Raw genomic sequence first — 18812 nt, 5'->3', positions numbered from 1 at the left:
AGTAGGAGATAAACTAATCTTCTTACAAGTAAGATTTCAAATCATACAAATCCTGTTGAAACATTTAAAACTTGATTAATCTATTTTGTATAGTTATAAGATTATATAAGTAAATGTGAGATTTACAGTTTTATTTAAATATCATTTCCTCACAAGGCTTAAAATAAAAAAGTTAGTATAAAATGGACAAGTAATACTTTTATTATTCTTTGTTTCATATCAACACAGTGTCATAAATGAACCACCATGGCACTTGATCATTTTGATGAATGACCCCTTGATCATTTTGAAACCATGAAAGTTAATTTGGGAATTTTTTTTATCTATCATAAAAGTAAAAGCTATATGATGAAGATGGAGCAATTTGCATAATGGTAATAATTACTAACATTCATTGAGTCTATGATTCAGACCCACTTCTGAGGACTTCTTAGACCTTGACTCAATCCTCACTATCCCTTGGTCTTGCTGTTCTCACTGACAGATTAACAACATAATAAGAAAAAAAGCAGGGTCACCTACCATGCCCTTGGGATTTAAAAAAACAAAAAATAGCAGATATGGTTCCTGGATTTAATCACTCAGTATAATCAAAGAAAAAAAAATAAAACTATGATTCGGACTCAGAAGAATAAATACAATGATTCACAATTAGTCAAGATATTCTTTCAGTAGAGAAGACCAGACAAAAGTTTCTTCCTGAACTTTCTGCTGAAGAGGCTCAAACCCGACATGTTGGAAACCTGGAAGTGGTTCTGCCACTGCTCTGAGTTCCGATCATACTATATCACTCACACACTCTGTCCACTTGGTTTTCTACAACACTTAACATCCATTTCGGATTTTATTGCTGAGCTATTTTCTTTCTTCATATACATGAAAAAAAATTTTTTCTCTGCTTCTATGTAATCAGCAGTGACAAGAATTTTTTAATCACTTGAAGTCTAGACTTAGGAAATTTGCTCTGACTATAAATCAAAATGGATTAATCGGGTATTAGTCTTCAAAGAATTTCATGAAAAATTCCAATTAAATTGGAGTTTAGATCCCTGCCTCCAGAAAGTCAAAGACTACAACATCTTTTTATTGGCATATCTTAGATCTTCTCTTTAGCCTTTTCCCTGTGAGAGGGAGAGGTGAGCATAAGGGCAATAGTTTTGTCCACCCCTGAAACACAAGTGAGGCTCGAGGTTCAGGTGACTTCAGTTGCCCTTATATGATCTCCCAATTTTTTGTCAAAAGATGTGGACAAAAGTAGGCTAAAAATTCAAGTTGACAGATAAGCAATTGAACATTAACATTAAAAATATATATTTATTTATTTGACTGCTCCGGGCCTTAGTTGTGGCACGCCACAGGATCTCCAGTCTTCATTAGTCTCTGCAGGATCTTTTAGTCAAGGCACGTGGGATCTAGGGATCAACCAGGAATTGAAACCAGGCCCCTTGCATTGGGAGTGCTGAGTCCTCGCCACTGGACTGCAGGGAACTCCCAAACATTAACCTTTTTAAATGACCTAAATAAGATGCTTTTACACCTCTGGCTCATTTATTTCCACATGGTTTCCTCTAGCCCTTATCAACTTAGTAGATTGAGTAACTGTGAACTTCAAATCCAGAAGCAATGCCAAACTGCTTCAAAACCAGCTGAAGCTGCTACTGTGATGACTGTCTTTCTCTGCTTGTCCTCATCTAGGCAAGAGGCTTTTACCACACGTCTGAAGAAAAAAATCAAATAGCTATGGCTTTCAAAATTAATAGCTACCTAATGCCTTTAGTTTTCCAAATGATGTCAAATACTTTAAAAACACTTTTCCTTTTAAATCTTGTTTTGTGTTTATGAGTATTTTCTCTAAAGAGATTCCTGATGATTATAAAGATTTCTGGACATACATGTAAGTTTTAATGAAAGCATTCCAAGATTTCTCCTAAATTACTACTATTTTTGACTTCTAAGTGAGGTTGGAATTTTATATTTATAGTTCAACTCAAGCTTTAAAGGGATTTATTTATTTTTTATTGTAATGTGCTGAAAAGCAAAAAGTATTGGGGAAATGATCTCACACGTAAATTAGTTCAGTAGATAAATTTAAAACTCTTCACCCACAATGCACAGTAAAATAAATAAAAAGATTTTTTTTCACTTTGGTGGACAAAAGCAATAAATATGTTAAAGAATATTCTCCTGTAGTTAATAAATAATAGTTTCATGTGTTGTTCAGTTGCTTAATCTTGTCCGAGTTTTTGTGACCCCATGGACTACATCATGCCAGGTTTCCCTGTCCTCCACTATCTCCCGGAGTTTGCTCACACTCATGTTGATTGTGTCAATGATGCCATCCAACCATCTCATCCTCTGTCGCCCTCTTCTCCTCCTGCTCTCAATCTTTCCCAACATCAGGGTCTTTTCCAATGTTTTAAGCCAATTAGGGGAAAAAGAATGAAATTAAGCAGTCCATTACTAGAAATACCCATGGAAAATATATTTGATTTTGAATGATTTTGAATGATTTGATTTTGAACATGCTGTTCAAAGCTGTGTTTCTGCATCTTGTCCTTGAAGTTAGATAAACCATTTGTCTATCTATTCAAATATTTCCATGGAACTAATCAATTTGCATGTCAAATAATGTCTTTCCATTGCAGAGAATAAGATCGATATCAAAGAGAGGCCAAGATGAGAGAGAGAGTCCTGACCAAGTTCACACCGCTGTTTAGTTTAAATATCTTGCCCCCATCTTTTCTACATTTGAGTGTACTCTTCACACTTCCCTTTCAGTGTGAAGCACTAGTATCTTCCTAGTTAAATTTTCTTTCTTTTTTTTTTCTTGCTTAGATTGAGATTTTTATCTTTATTTTTTTCCCAATTATTTTTATTAGTTGGAGGCTAATTACTTTACAATATTGTAGTGGTTTTTGCCATACATTGACATGAATCAGCCATGGATTTACATGTGTTCCCCATCCTGAACCCCCCTCCCTCCTCCCTCCCCATCCCATCCCTCTGGGTCCTCCCAGTCCACCATCCCGGAGCACTTGTCTCATGCATCCAGATCTGAAAGAGACATGTGTACCCCAGTGTTCACCGCAGCACTGTTTACAATAGCCAGGACATGGAAGCAACCTAGATGCCCATCAGCAGACGAATGGATTCGAAAGCTGTGGTACATATATACAATGGAATATTACTCAGCCATTAAAAAGAACTCATTTGAATCAGTTCTAATGAGGTGGATGAAACTGGAGCCCATTATACAGAGTGAAGTAAGCCAGAAAGAAAAACACCAATACAGTATACTAATGCATATATATGGAAATTAGAAAGATGGTAACGATAACCCTATATGCAAGACAGAAAAAGAGACACAGATGTACAGAACAGACTTTGGGACTCTGTGGGAGAAGGCGAGGGTGGGATGATCTGAGAGAACAGCATCGAAACATGTATATTGTCAAGTGAGTTTTTTATCTTTAAAAATCAAGAGGCCTGATGGATCGAGAAACTGTCAATAGTACTGGTACACTGCAGGTGGTAAAATGGGGACATGAAAGTAGGCACTGAGCTATCAGACATTTAGGATTAGTGAAAGAGCTACTTGGACCTTGCAAAAGCAGTGTCATCAGACTATAACATGCTGGTCCTTGAAACCCCAGGCATGTATTCACACATGCACAAAAAGCCATTTAAGTGGCTTCTCAAAAATATGTCAGCTATGTGTTGGTTATGTCTTAATTAAAATGCTGCCAAAGTAAAATTTACTTGAGCCCAAGCCTGTCTGTCCCAAGAAAAATCATGGACAGCTATTCAACCCGATGAAACCCATAATCAGCTAAGAAATTGGTTAAAGAGATTACTTAGAAAAAGACACATATATGTGTCTTCAATATTTTGTTTTAAACTAAATGCACATTTTGGAGCACATTGGTTGGTAAGATTTCTGAATCATTTTTTTTTGCATCTACCAAATCCACTATGTATCATTTAAAATGTCTAGTTTCTTTAAAGTGGAATATAGATAGAAATGTGCTATTAATCTGAGTTCACATGACCTTTAGATATTTATCCTTTTTATTTCAATATTTTAGTTAATTTATATACACATAATTCAGTGATTTTTTTATGTGTGTGAGTAGTTTTATCAATTTTTCCCAAGCATTTAATTTAGCTTTTACAGAAATAGCAAGCTTCATTCCTCTTTACATGCATATATCTAATTTGGTATACATACAGAAATTAATTATTTACAGAAGCAAATGACCTGACAAAAATAGGCTGAGGAAGCAAATGCAACAGGCTTTTAATTGCATACTTCAATGGATGGGAGCAGAGGAGCTCCATCATTCTGGAATGTGGCCCCATGGGAGAATTCAGCAAGGTGGGGGAAGAAGTCAGAAAATAGAGTGAGGGATGTATTCTTTTGGTAAGGTTGCCACAGCAAGGTACCACAAACGAAGTGGCTTAAACAGCAGAGGTTTATTATCTCACAGCCCTAGAGGCTAAAAGTCTTAAAGTGTCCATCCCCTCTGAGGATCTGTCCCATGCCTTTCCCCTAGCAGGGGGTTATGCTGTATCATCATTTCAGCTCTATCACATGATTTCAGTAAGAGAGGCACTGTCTGTCTGTGGCTGGTGATAGGACTCTGAGCCTAATCAAAGCGGAGCGAGTGATCACTGGTAGGCGTGTTGATAACTGTAAAAGTAAATTGCACAATCGGAGGTGAGGCATTTGGGGATCAGAAGGAAAAAGAAAATTAGTGTGTACGTTACTTAAACATGTGATATAAACTGGATCCTCCTGTCTTGTAAGAGCACAGACTGCCTGAGCAGGAGGTGGGCATAGTGCCCAAGTCAACCTATCACCTCGGACACCCACCTTGCAGCCACAAGAGGACCCAAAGCATAAAACCCAGCAGAGCCAATGAGACCGTCTTGGGGAAGTGTTTTGTTGTTGTCGATTGTTTGTTCTTGTACATTTCATTTTTTATTTCTAGAGACAGTGGGAATGTCATTTTTTGATAATTTCCATGCTAAAAGATGCTACTAGTCACGTATAACACCATCCAGAAAGTCTGAGAGGATAGGCAGACATACAGACAGAAGAGAAGAGTCTCTGCTTCCAGTTCTGGATTCTGTTCAGAATCGATCCCAAAGCAAACTGTTGAGTTATTCCTTCACAACATTGTAGTAGTCCAGGAATCCTTTCAATACATTTTCCTTTTTGTTTTCTCTAGTTCAGAAGTTTTCTTTTTGCTTTTTGCCCAAAAGTATTGCAGCAGAGGATGAGATGGTGAGATTGCATCCCTGACTCAATGGACATGAATTTGAGCAAACTCTGGGAGACAGCGGAGGATGGAGGAGCCTGGCGGTCTACAGTCGTGAAGTTGCAGAGTTGGACACAGCTTAGCAACTGAACAACAACAGAAATCTTGATGTTTATATATTTTTAAGGCAGTGGAATTTGCACTGTATTTCAGTGTATTTCAAAGGATAATATATAGCATGTATATAAAGTTATAGATTTTGTTAAAGTATATTGTGTACATAAAATGTTCCTTTTCGGTATATATTTATGTTTACATAAAAGTAATGCATCATATTTTAGCAAATCTAAACAATATATAATATAGTATATCTTTATATTTCACTCCTATCCAGTTCAGTAGATAGTCAAGCTTTTAGAATGAAATATAATCCCAGGCATTTTTTGTGCTAGTTGGCACATGATTTCCTAACTTCCTCTTTCTCTCTCTCTCACACACACGTACACACAAACAGCACAAAAAAATTTTTTTTCTCATGCAAAGGATCATATTCTGCGTATTGTTCTGCACCTGGCTTTTATAAATATTTTTTTAAATTGAAGTGAAAATATGGAGGCTTGTTTTACTTTAGTTAATTACTACATTTTGTGCAAATACTCAGACATATCAAATTTGTTTATTTATGCATAGTTGTGATGTTTCCAGATTTGATTTGGTTTGGTTTTTGCTGTTACAAACGTTAGTGGATGCACTGCACGTAAATCTTCCTTGATGCTAGCCCTAGTGCAGGAGAAATTTTCAGAAATTATTAGTCAAATGTGTAAGCTTTTATAAGTTCAAACTGCCATTTGAAAAGTCAAATAAATGTGCATTCCCATCAAAAGTGTATATGCTATTCCATTATTCTTGTGAACCTCTTGTGGTATTACATATTTTCCTTTAAAACCTAAAAGACAAAACTGTTATCTAACTAAGGTTTCAATATATGTTTCCTGATCACTAATGAGATTTGAATAACATTGCATTTGTACTAACTGCTTTTTTTCATTTTTTTCTGCAGATTATCAGTTAAAGTGTTGGCCCATTTTCTGTTAAGGTCTTAGAGATAGTAAATACAGTTAACTCTTTAAGAAGTTTGTGAAAAAGAGAGAAATTCAAAAAGTAGCTAAATAGCATGTGTAATTGAAAATATTTACTCATTTAGTTGACTATATTCTTGTTTATAATGGACATATTTGAAGATATCTGAAGACCAAGGAATACAGATATAGTATAGAATGTGATTACAGAGGAGTTAGAAGTAAAAATTGGTAGTATAAGCTTCTTTCAAAAAAGGGAAAAAGAGATTCAACCATAAATTGAGATCATTCTTTCTTAATCTTCTCTTTCCAAAATAAAACTTCAGATGAAACGATGCAGAATTGCTGTCCAGAATGTCAGTTCTTTAGATATATAATATATGTCTTCTATATTTAAACCATTTAATTTAAAATGTAATAAATCCTCCCGTTGGAGGAGGAAATTGCAATCCACTACAGTATTCTGGAAGATTCCATAGCGACAGAGCATACATGCTCATTAGAAGTCCTCACATTATGAAGACTAATTTAGACTTACTACCATTTGAAGGTGTCTCAGTTCACCAGCTTTTCTTGTATTTTATGTTCTCCATCTTTGCGTTTTATTTTGTGGTTACAGCATATCCTTAATTAGATTTTCAGAAAAGGTGGTGCTTAGATAAGGTATTTTCTGAGGGCTTCTGTCCCTCAATGTATTTTTCTTTTGAAATCACAGTTGAATTATGTTACCTTGAGTATATAAATTTAGATTTAAAAAAGTTTAAAAATTGCCATCTTTATCCATTATTTTTCCACAGAGATAAAAAATATGAACAAAAAACTGGTCTACATTTTCTTCTTTTGCACATGAGGAAGGAAACTGAGGTTCAGAGCACTCAAGTATTCACTGTAAAATAAATAGTAATTGGACAGTTGACACTGGAACTCATATGTTCTGTATTCTTGTATTAGTTTCCTGGGTCTTTCATAACAAAGTGCTACACTCTGTGTGGCTAAAACAACAGAGATTTATTTTCTCACAATTTGGAATGCTAGAAGTCCTAGGCCAGGGTGTCGGCAGTGTTTCTTCTGAGCATCTCTCCTTGCCTTGCAAATGGCTGTCTTCTTGTGTCTTCACATCGTCTTTCCTCTGTAGATTTCTTGTGCACTAATCTCTTCTCATAAGAACAAATTCAAAAAATTGGATTTTTACTCTAATGATCTCCCTTCAATTCAGGTACTTCTTTAAAGACCTTATATGCAAATATAGTCACATACTCAGGGTTAGGATTTCAAAATATGAATTTGAGGAGACAAAATTCAGCTTATAACAATCCTCAACTCATACAGAATCTCTATTAAATATACAAACTTTTACAATGTTTAAGACAACCTATAGCCCAACTTCAGAAACTATATCACTAAGAGTACCAAAGTGAAGACTTCAATCTCTTGATATTTTAGAGGTGGTAAGACAAGTACAACTCAAGCTCTTTGAGAAATCTTACTTCAACAGGTGTTATACCTCGAAAGTTGTCCTCTTCTGCTCCCCAAAGCAAGTCATGTTCAGGTTTTATTGTTCACATTTAAATGAACTATTTATCTGGAGACCACTTGCCTCTGACACAGAAGTTAACAACCTCAGTCTGTCCTGTCTAGTTACACTACTTAGAAAAAGCTTAGTCTGTTTAACAAACTCATCAGAGTAAAGCTTATCTTTAAACATAACATAACTGGATAACATCCTTATATATTTGTCCTCATCTCGTGCCACTGCTTTCTACAATAAACTAGTATTCCATAACATCTTGTTAAATATAAATAATTCAAATATAGATATAAGTTGATTTTTTAGCATAGCAGATAATACACATTTACTCTGTTTCAAATGTATAGCAAGAGCAGCATGAACACAACACATCTTCTAGAGCCCTATTGGGTGATAGATGGATTCCAAATCCTGGGAAGATTTCCATGTGTGTTTCAAGGAAGTTAGTTTCTCAGTGCTGCTGGTAAAGATTCTTTTCCCCTGAATAAATACCATTAACTACTCACAATCTTTTACTCAATTTAAATAATAAATTACTCAGAAATTAACTATCACATAAGAAATTTCAGTGATGAAAGCTAATAAATTATTCTGATAGAAGAATAATTGCTAATCACATTGTATTTTCAGTTAAGGATCAACATTAACGGAAAACTACTTCAAACATAACTTTTTAATCAAACAGTAGATGGAATAGAGAATGATTTCCTGAGTTATTTCAAGACAGTATTTTATTTTACGGAGAAAAAGGCAGGTGAGTTAATGGATCTGTTCAACTTTAACAGTATATGTATGAATGGGTTTCAACTTTCCTAACCTGTGTACTAATTTAATGGTCTTTGACATGACCTATTACTACTTTAAAAAATTTTTTAAATTCATGTAAGTGAATATATAGCTATATTAAAAACTGTATATTTTGTATATTATTTTTTAATTACCCAATCATGGTGGCACTGCCCCATTGATTTCTAGAAGAAACTTCTGAAACCACTACTGGAAACACAGAATGTTGTTGCCATGGTGATAAATTATCAACCATATTTTGATTTTCTATTTTGCCCAAATTATTAATAAATATCCCAGGTGCCATTGTTGGGGTAAGTGGCTGTGCCATAATGCTATACTACCTTGTTCATGGAAAACAGAAGTCTAGCATCTTCAGATTCCCTAAGGGAAAATGAGGAGCAATTCTCATCAAAACTCAAGCAATGTTATGGTCCCTAGACACAGAAAGTTGGTATCATACATACTCAAATCAAATTTACCTCAGTTTTGAAGATAGCCTTTGATTATCCCACATACATATACCTACTTCTTGTATATGCTTCTCAAAGAAATGTCCATCATAATTCAACTGCCCCTTACATTCCCACCATCATTTCGCTACACTTGAGACAACCCCAGTGTCACTAGTTATTGAATTCACTAAATCCTGTTGTAGTCTGTTATTTCTGAGCTAATTTTAGGAGTTAATAAATTCCTTTGTATGTGGGATCTGTGACTTCAGCCCGTGTGAAAGTTGTAAACAGTATGCATGCCTTTGTTTCTGTGTTACCGACCCCATGGACTTTTTCTAAGAAACAGCTACTTGAGTCTTGCTGTGGCTATGGTTTGGCCACTTTGTTTGTGTCCTCACTTCCATTTCTGAGGATTCTAATCATATGTAGGTCCTGCCGGCACATGGATGTACAAACTCCATTTTTCAACAGCAACATTATTTCCCTTTGATAGAATTCCAAGCTCACATTGCACCCAATTTGAAAGCACCTCTGTCTGTGTTTAACGTCCAGCTACCACTCCACTTCAATCTTACTGACCCATCCCACTGTTTTGAATAGTGGGTCTGCTCTATTTAATGAGATACACTATAGGATCAATGACTAATGCCATGGGTATCAGAACTTTCCATGTTATTTTATAAGAGAATTAGTTTCTTGTCTTGTACCAAGATTGTGTGGTAGGTTCTGAGGCTACTTTGGCTGAGGTTGATGGGAGGAAGAAAGATATTGTGAAGAATGGAGAAAATGTTACATATTCATATATAGCAGGGAAATATTCAAAGAGAAGGAAATGTATGGATTTTGGAAAGGAATATTCAGAAATGAATCTGATGTTGATGGTTTACCAGATATATTTACATGAATATGGGAATAATGGAGACATAAAAGCTATCTCAGTCAGATGGCTGGTGCTAGTTTCTTCTGCCCATCAGTCTGTTGCCAACAGCCGATTACATCCTCTTTGGTCTAACCTTAAATGTAAATGTCAAGCTTTGATTAGGAGGCATGGGTGTTTGCAAATGATAAAACTATAATTATTTTGTTGAGATTAAAACTAAAAATTAGTATAAAATGAAGAAAAATTGTATTATTTAAAATAACAGATTAAATATCTTTATTTAACACATAAGGTTTCTCTTTATCTCAAGAATACAAGACGACGATTAGGAGAAGCAAGGTTAGCTTTTTATCCTATCATAAATTACAGTGGTTTCCTGTGTCTTCTAATGGTTACTTTAGAAATATGCAAGGAAATTGGCAATGAGCTTTTCAGAAGAATATAGGATAAGATTACTTCCATTCAGTGGAAGGGATTTTAGTGTTTCAAACTATGGCTATTTCCTGAAGACAATTTTTTTTCCTGCCAACTACTTTTGGGAGATAAGAATATTTCATAATTAATTCCCAGTTGTTTCTTGTTATGCTTCTGGTGATATATTTCAGTACTCTAATGGGCTGGAGATAGTGTTACAAAATAAATGTAATACATATTTTCTATTAGTCAAAGACATTTTTATAAGCATGGAAAGTTTTGAGTTTGAAATAGAAGGTTATGTAAATTGCATTCAAATAAATAGTTGTTGTTTGGAAAGTTTCATGTCCTTAACTCTGTGCTGATTTCTCTAGAAGATACACATAAATATGAAGTTTCTATTAAAGGCTTGGAGTATAATCTCAAGGTGATGGGAAGATATATTGATAATTAAGTACAAGGTATAATTCAAAGTGCATTGCAAGGACCCAAGTGTATATCATGAAGGAAGTAATTCTTGAATTGCTTTTTAAAGATTAAATAGAATTCTGATAGGTAAATATGTGGAGGAAAGACTTTTCATATAGAAAAAAATAATGTATTTACATGAGCAAAACTTCAGAAGCTAGAAAATTTGAGTAACTACTAGTGAAATACTTTTAACCTGCTTTGTTCAGATCATATGACTGTTTTTAAAGTCCAGTCATCTATAATCCTGGGAAGGTGTATGGTACCAAGGCAGTAGGATTTTGAGAAATTAAGACTATGAGCTATAGATCTAATGAAATAGGCAATGGAAATGGTTATAACTTTGCTTAAGTCCAATTGATATTGCAACTCTGTAATCCATAGAATAAATTTAGCTAAAGCGATAGTAAAGATGAAGTTAGCAGGTAGCCATGATTTCAGTAAGCCCAGTTGTATGTGAGGGAGCCTACAAGGTATTATATGTAGAGGTGATGGAAAGAAAGTGATTGCTAACAAAACAAGTCAAAGCAATGCAAAAACATATTGAAAGTAGGACAGTGTAAATATAATTGCTTAAAAAATGTAGGTAAGGGGTGAAGAACAATGCAAAATGACTAAAGCCTTATATTTAGCTATTAGAAGATCCACAGTCTATTCATTATCAAGAACTGTTGAAGGCTTGATTTGAAGTCATGTCTGGGAGAAAGCCTAATGAATAGCATATAGTTATCAGTGATTTCAGCCCAGTAATCTTGAATGACTCTTGCAATATCTATCAGCATTAATACAAGGATGATGTGCCATTGCCCGAAGGACTTTGATGAAAATTTGAGTGATATTTGCCTTTTAATCTTAAAATTGCTAATGGGACTACAGGAATTAAAATCACTTCTTGATATGATGTGCTTTCAGGTCATTTTAAACTTTATTCTCTGTGTTTATTTTCCAAATATAAGTTATACATTTATAGCACACACACGTACACACATGTGGTTATTTAGGAGAGGAGGAGATGGCAATGCATATACATAACAATGCATATACATAAACAAATTGCTTTGACACTACCTAATTTAAACCTGACAACACCCCCTACTAGTTTTGATTGAACAGAAGCATAAACCCATGCTCTATTGTAGTTTTCTCTTTGTCTTAGAGGCTGAGCACAGTGGTTCTCAGTACCAGGTTTAGTTCAACTGAGTAATGTTAGAAAATGTATAGTTTTCTATCCAGATTTTCCATAAAAGTTTATTTCATTTCAGATTGAAAGCAGATAGGTGATAATGTTTCTCTATTTTATGTGAAGAAAAGATGTGTATGACTGTCAAAACTGCAGATGTATTACCCATGACATTGATGTATAAATCCCTGAGGTAGTCCAAGTGGTGGGCTTTTCAGTCTCTCATTATGCTGCTGCTCCCAGCCCCCACCCTGCACCCCAGAGCAGCCCTTGGTCTTCTGAGTTAGAGGTTCTGGGGAGAGTCAAATTAGCCCATGTCATGTGAGGGCTTCCCTGGTGGCTCAGTGAGGAAAAATCCGTCTGCAGTTCAGGAGACGCAGGTTACATTCCTGGGTCAGGAAGATGCCCTGGAGGAGGAAATGGCAACCCACTCCAGTACTCTTGCCTGGAGAATCCCATGGATGGAGGAGCCTGGTGGGCTACAGTACATGGGGTCGGACGCAATGAGCAACTTAGCATGTACATATGTCATGCAAAATCTACAAGGATCACTACACATTATTTGAATGTCTTTCTCTCACACATGAGCAGATAAGCTGTTTCCTTCAATCCAAGTCTCATAGACATATTTAGCAAAACTATTCCAAGGTTTTAGCATATGGAGGTTTAGATCAGATTTTTTTTTTAATGTGTATTTTGTTGACTTTTAAATTGGAATGAGGGAATGCTTAGTGCCAGGAAATATTCATGCCTTCAGTTTTCTGCCTGTTAGGATAACTGAGGTGGGGAGGGAGCATATTCTCATAGAGAACAGTGTTGATTTCCATAGCACTGTCTTCGCCGCTAAGCTTCAATGTATTATTTTGACTCGCACTAGCTCCTACAAGTGGAGAAGGAAATGGCCACCCTCTCCAGTATTCTTGCCTGGAGAACTCCATGGATGGAGGAGCCTGGTGGGCTATGGTCCATGGGGTTGCAAAGAGTCAGAAAGGACTGAGCGACTAACACTTTCAGTTCACTTTCAGCTCCTACAAGAAACGAAACCACAAATTTCAGTAGCTTAACAATACACCTTATTTCTCATATACCTAAACTCTGAAATTGTATTTCTGATTTGAGGCTACTCTCTTGGAAGTGATTATTTAAAGGCCCAGTTCCTTATATTTTGGGGGGCTGCTGTCTTCAATATGTAGTTTCTGAAATACATTTGTTCCCTAAGGCTGCCCTAACAGATGACCACACACTGGATGAGTTTCAAACAACAGGAATTTATTCCTTCACAGTTCTGGAGGTGAGAAGTCTGAAATCAAGATGTTGACAAGGCTCTCCTTTCCCTCCAAAAATTCTAAGGAAGGGTATTTCCTTGCTTCTTCCTAGTTTAAGGTGTTTACTGGCAATCTTAGTTGTTCTTTGCTGTAAGCACATCACTTCGATCTCTGCCTCTGTTGTCACGTGGTATTTTCCCTGTATATCTCCGTGCCCAAGCTCTCCTCCTCTTATAAGGATCACAGTCCTTGTATAGTGAGACTATCCACATACACTAGGACCAATCTTAACTTGATTACATATGCAAAGACCTTATTTATAAACAAGGTCATGTTAGCACATTGAGGATGAACATTTTTATATATAATTTTATTTATTTATTTTGAGATATGCTATCCAATTTGGTATGGAAGGTCATAGGGCTTGGCTAAATTAATCCTGAAAAGTTGGACCAGGGGTTAGAATTAGGACTTGGCACTTTTTTTGCCAAATGTGCAGGTTCCATCCCTGATTAGGGAAGTAAGATCCCACAAGATGTGTGGCACACACACATACACACACACACACACACACACACACACACACACAAACTACATAAAAGGGTAAATAGCTTGGGGTAGTAGAGCTTCAAGATTTCTACATGGACCAGGCCTGCAAGTATTGTGAACTTCTGCTGTTGCAGAACATAATGACATGGGTACATCCCAGTCTATAGAGACTGGAACATACATCAGTGTGTAGCATTCAGAAAAGATCGTGGCATCTGGTCCCATCACTTCATGGCAAATAGATGGGGAAACAGTGGCTCACTTTACATTTTTTAGGCTCCAAATTCACTGCAGATGGTGACTGTAGCCATGAAATTAAAAGACGCTTACTCCGTGGAAGGAAAGTTATGACCCACCTAGACAACATATTAAAAAGTATAGACATTACTTTGTCAAAAAAGGTCTGTCTGGTCAAGGCTATGGTTTTTCCAATAGTCATGTATTGATGTGAGAACTGGATTATAAAGAAAGCTGAGTGCAGAAGAATTGATGCTTTTGAACTGTAGTGTTGTAGAAGTCTCTTGAGAGTCCCTTGGACTGCAAGGATATCCAACTAGTCCATCCTAAAGGAGATCAGTCCTGGGTGTTCATTGGAAGGACTGATGTTGAAGCTGAAACTCCAATATTTTGGCCACCTGATGCGAAGAGCTGACTCATTTGAAAAGACCCCAATGTTGGGAAAGATTGAAGGCAGGAGGAGAAGGGGACGACAGAGGATGAGATGATTGGATGGCATCACCAACTCAATGAACATGAATTTGAGTAAACTCCGGAAGTTGGTGATGGACAGGGAGGCCTGGTGTGCTGCACATCACGGGGTCACAAAGAGTCAGACATGACTGAGCGACTGAACTGAACTGAATTGTATGGATTTTTATGTATTCGTATATGATTATATATGCTTTTAAACTGTGGTGTTGGAGAAGACTCTTGAGAGTCCCTTGGACAGCAAGGAGATCAAACCAGTCCATCCTAAGGGAAATCAGTCCTGAATGTTCATTGGAAGGACTGATGCTGAAGCTGAAACTCCAATACTTTGGCCACCTGATGTGAAGAACTGACTCATTTGAAAAGACCCCGATGCTGGGAAAGATTGAAGGCAGGAGGAGAAGGGGACGACAGAGGATGAGATGATTGGATGGCATCACTGACAGAATGAACATGAGTTTGAGTAAACTCCAGGAGTTGGTGATGGACAGGGAGGCCTGGCGTGCTGCAGTCCATGGGGTCGCAAAGAGTCGGACACGACTGAGGGACTGAACAGAACTGATATATGTAAGACGGAAATTGAATTGTTTCATGTTTTGCACTTATATTCAGTTTTTAATGTTGCTGGGCGTGTTTCATTTATGGACCTTTATTTGTTGTCTTTCATTAACTGTGAGAAATCGATGCCATTATCTCTTCAAACTGCCTCCCCCCTTGTTTATATTATGCATGCCTTTTCTCTTGCTTTTCTTGGACTTCAATTACTTTCATGTTAGAAATTTGATACCTCCTTATATTTTGAATGTTCTACGTTTAAAAATTCATTTTTGGATCATTTCTACTGAAATGTTATTAAATTCAGTATTTTAAAAAGCCTTTTAAAGAAGTTTTTCCCCTCTGACATCTTGTCTCTGAATTTTAGCATTTCTAGCATTTTCTGTCAAAGTCTTTATCTCTCTGCTGAAGTTCATCATCCACTTATAATAATACACATTGTCTACAATTTCCACTAGATCCTTAACATCTCAAGGATAATTTATTTTAAACTCCCCCTAGCCCCAACATCTGTATTTTTTTCTGAATCTGGTTATGTCATTTCCTATATTTCTTGAAAAAGGATCATTTGTTCTGCTTTTCTTTATGGCTCATAAATTTTCTCTGAATATCAGTCATCATGAATTTTGTTATTCATTTGCTCAGTTGTGTCCAACATTTGTGACCACCTGGACTGCAGCACACCAGGCCCCCCTATCCTTCCCCATCTCCCAGAGCTTGCTCAAATTCATGTCCATTGAGTCGGTGATACCATCCAACCTTCTCATCCTCTGTCATCCCCTTTTTCTCATGCCTTCCAACCTTTCCCAGCATCAGGGTCTTTTCAAGTGAGTCAGCTCTTTGCATCAGGTGGCCAAAGTATTGGAGGTTCAGCCTCAGCATCAGTCCTTCCAATGAATATTCAGGGCTGATCTCCTTTAGGATTGACTGGTTTGATGCTCTTGTGTCCAAGGGACTCTCAAGAGTTTTCTCCAACACCACAGTTCAAAAGCATCAATTCTTCAGCACTCAGCCTTCTTTATGGTCCAACTCTCATATCCATACATGACTACTGGAAACTACTGGTCAAACCATAGCTTTGACTAGATGGACTTTTGTAAGCAAAATGATATTTCTGCTTTTTAATATGCTGTCTAGGTTGGTTATAGCTTTTCTTCCAAGGAGCAAGCATCTTTTAGTTTCATGGCTTTGTCACCATCTGCAGTGATTTGGAGCCCCCCAAAATAAAGTCTCTCACTGTTTCCATTGTTTTCCCACCCATTTGCCATGAAATGATGGGACCAGAGGCCATGATATTCATTTTTTGAATGTTTAATTGTATTTTAGCTTTTTCACTCTTCCCTTTCACATTCATCAAGAGGCTCTCTAGTTCCTCTTTGCTTTCTGTCATTAGGATGGTGTCATCTGCATAGCTTAGATTATTGATATTTCTCCTGGAAATCTTGATTTCAGCTTGTGTTTCATCCAGCTCAGAATTTCACCTGATATACTCTGCATATAAGTTAAATAAGCAAGATCACAATATAAGGCTTTCTTTCACAATTTGGAACCAATCCATTGTTCCTTGTCTAGTTCTAACTGTTGCTTCTTGACATGCGTACAGGTTTTTCAAGAGGTGGGTAAGGTGGTCTCGTAGTCCCATCTCTTTAAGAATTTTCCACAGTTTGCTGTGATCCACACAGTCAAAGGCTTTAGTGTAGTAAATGAAGCAAAAGTAGATGTTTTTTGTAATTCTGTTGCTATGATTCAATGGATGTTGGCAATTTGATCTCTTATTCCTCTGCCTTTCCTAAATCCAGCTTGAATATCTGGAAGTTCTTGGTTCATGTACTGTTGAAATCTAGCTTGAAGGATTTTGAGCATTACTTTGCTAGTATGTGAGATGAGTGTAATTGTGTGGTAGTTTGAACATTTTTTGGCATTGCCCTTCTTTGGGATTCAAATGAAAACTGACCTTTTCCAGTCCTGGGGCCACTGTTGAGTTTTCCAAATTTGCTGGCACATTTAGTGTGGCAATTTAACAGCATCATCTTTAAGGATTTGAAATAGCTCAGCTGGAATTCCATCATCTCCGCTAGCTTTGTTTGTAGTGATACTTCCTAAAGCCCACTTGACTTCACACTCCAGGATGTCTGGCTCTAGGTGACTGATCAAGCCATCGTGATTATCTGAGTCATTAAGATCTTTTTTATTTAGGTTTCTGTTATTCATGCCATGTCTTCTTGATATCTTCTGCTTCTGTTAGGTCTATACCATTTCTATCCTTTATTGTGCTCATCTTTGCATGAAGTATTCTCTTGGTATCTTTAATTTTCTAGAAGAGATCTGTAGTCATCATGAATAAATGAGTGTTAAGTAGGGAGTACTTAGAAACGAGCACTAGTCTGCCAGTGATAGCTCTGGGGTTGATTAAATCTGTTTGGTAGTTGAACAGGATTTCATTTTCTTGATCCTATCTCTACCTCGATGAACCATAAGCTTTAACATTTCTGGCAGTAAAGCTGCCGCTATCTAGTCCTTTATGTTGGTGCAGAATCTTGAGCTCAAGGCTTAGATGAAATTTTCTTTTCTCTCTCCCTCCAAATCAGTGGATCTTTGCCCAGTCCCTGTAGATAAGCAAGTTTGCTATCACTTTCCCAGTGGCTTAAGGCTTTTGTTGCACATAAGAATATCTTTAAGTCCTCTAATCAAGGGAACAGGGTTTCCTGACTTTTTCAGGGATGCTAGTCACCACCTATTTTCCTCATGCATTCACACATTGTCCCCAATCTTATGAGCATCTTATAAAGATCCATTTTAAAAAACTTTCAAGGACATTCCATGATCCTTAATGTCTGGGATCTCAGTGATTCTAAACTGACATGTTTAGTGTATTAGACAGAATAGCAACTGCTATTATGCTCTGAGAAGAAATACTGAATTGTAAGCAAGTGTCTGCCCTAAATATGGAAGTGCTCTTCAGTTGTACACTAGAAGCAGTAGATTTATTACTTTATATTCTGTAGCATGCTGCCTCTCATTAAATTGATATTTCTTTTCATAGATAAACGTCTAAATATGCAACATACTAAACTTGCCTAGTAGTAAGTAGTTTTTAGACCAATGAGATTTAATTCCCAGTATCCGCATTCTGTAACTGACAAAACCATATGAGCTTTGGGTCATGTGAATTGCATCAGGCATATAGAGGCTGGAGAGTCTGAGAACTCAGAAGCCACACAGCCAGCAAGCTACAGAAGGAGTCTTTGTGAAGTCAAAGCCAGAGACCCAGAGAAGAGCCTCTGATAGTGACTCCTGCAGCACTATGCTAAGAATAGATTTTACTTCCTCTTCATACAAATAGAAAAAGATGTGAACAAATGACATTTCACATAGACACTTTTAATATTATTTTAAAATGTTAAATGAACAAAGCTGAAATCAAGTGGCTGAAACAGTAGATTAGGATTTTCTGTAGCCTGTTTAGAATTATGTTATACTTGTGCTAACAGAATCATTTATATCTGTATGTGAACTTTTGGCACATTTGTATACTTGCATGAAAAATCAATAGCTATATCACAGACTGCCTGCAGATACATTAATTTTGTTTTAAAACAGATTTCAGTTTGATGCCTATTTTCTAATATCAACTTAGAGAAATTAGATAATTACAATGAGAAATAAAATATGCAATTAATGATT

Source organism: Muntiacus reevesi, chromosome 14 (genome assembly GCF_963930625.1).
Source record: "Muntiacus reevesi chromosome 14, mMunRee1.1, whole genome shotgun sequence".
In the NCBI taxonomy this organism is placed as follows: domain Eukaryota; kingdom Metazoa; phylum Chordata; class Mammalia; order Artiodactyla; family Cervidae; genus Muntiacus; species Muntiacus reevesi.
This window is presented reverse-complemented; position numbering follows the sequence as displayed.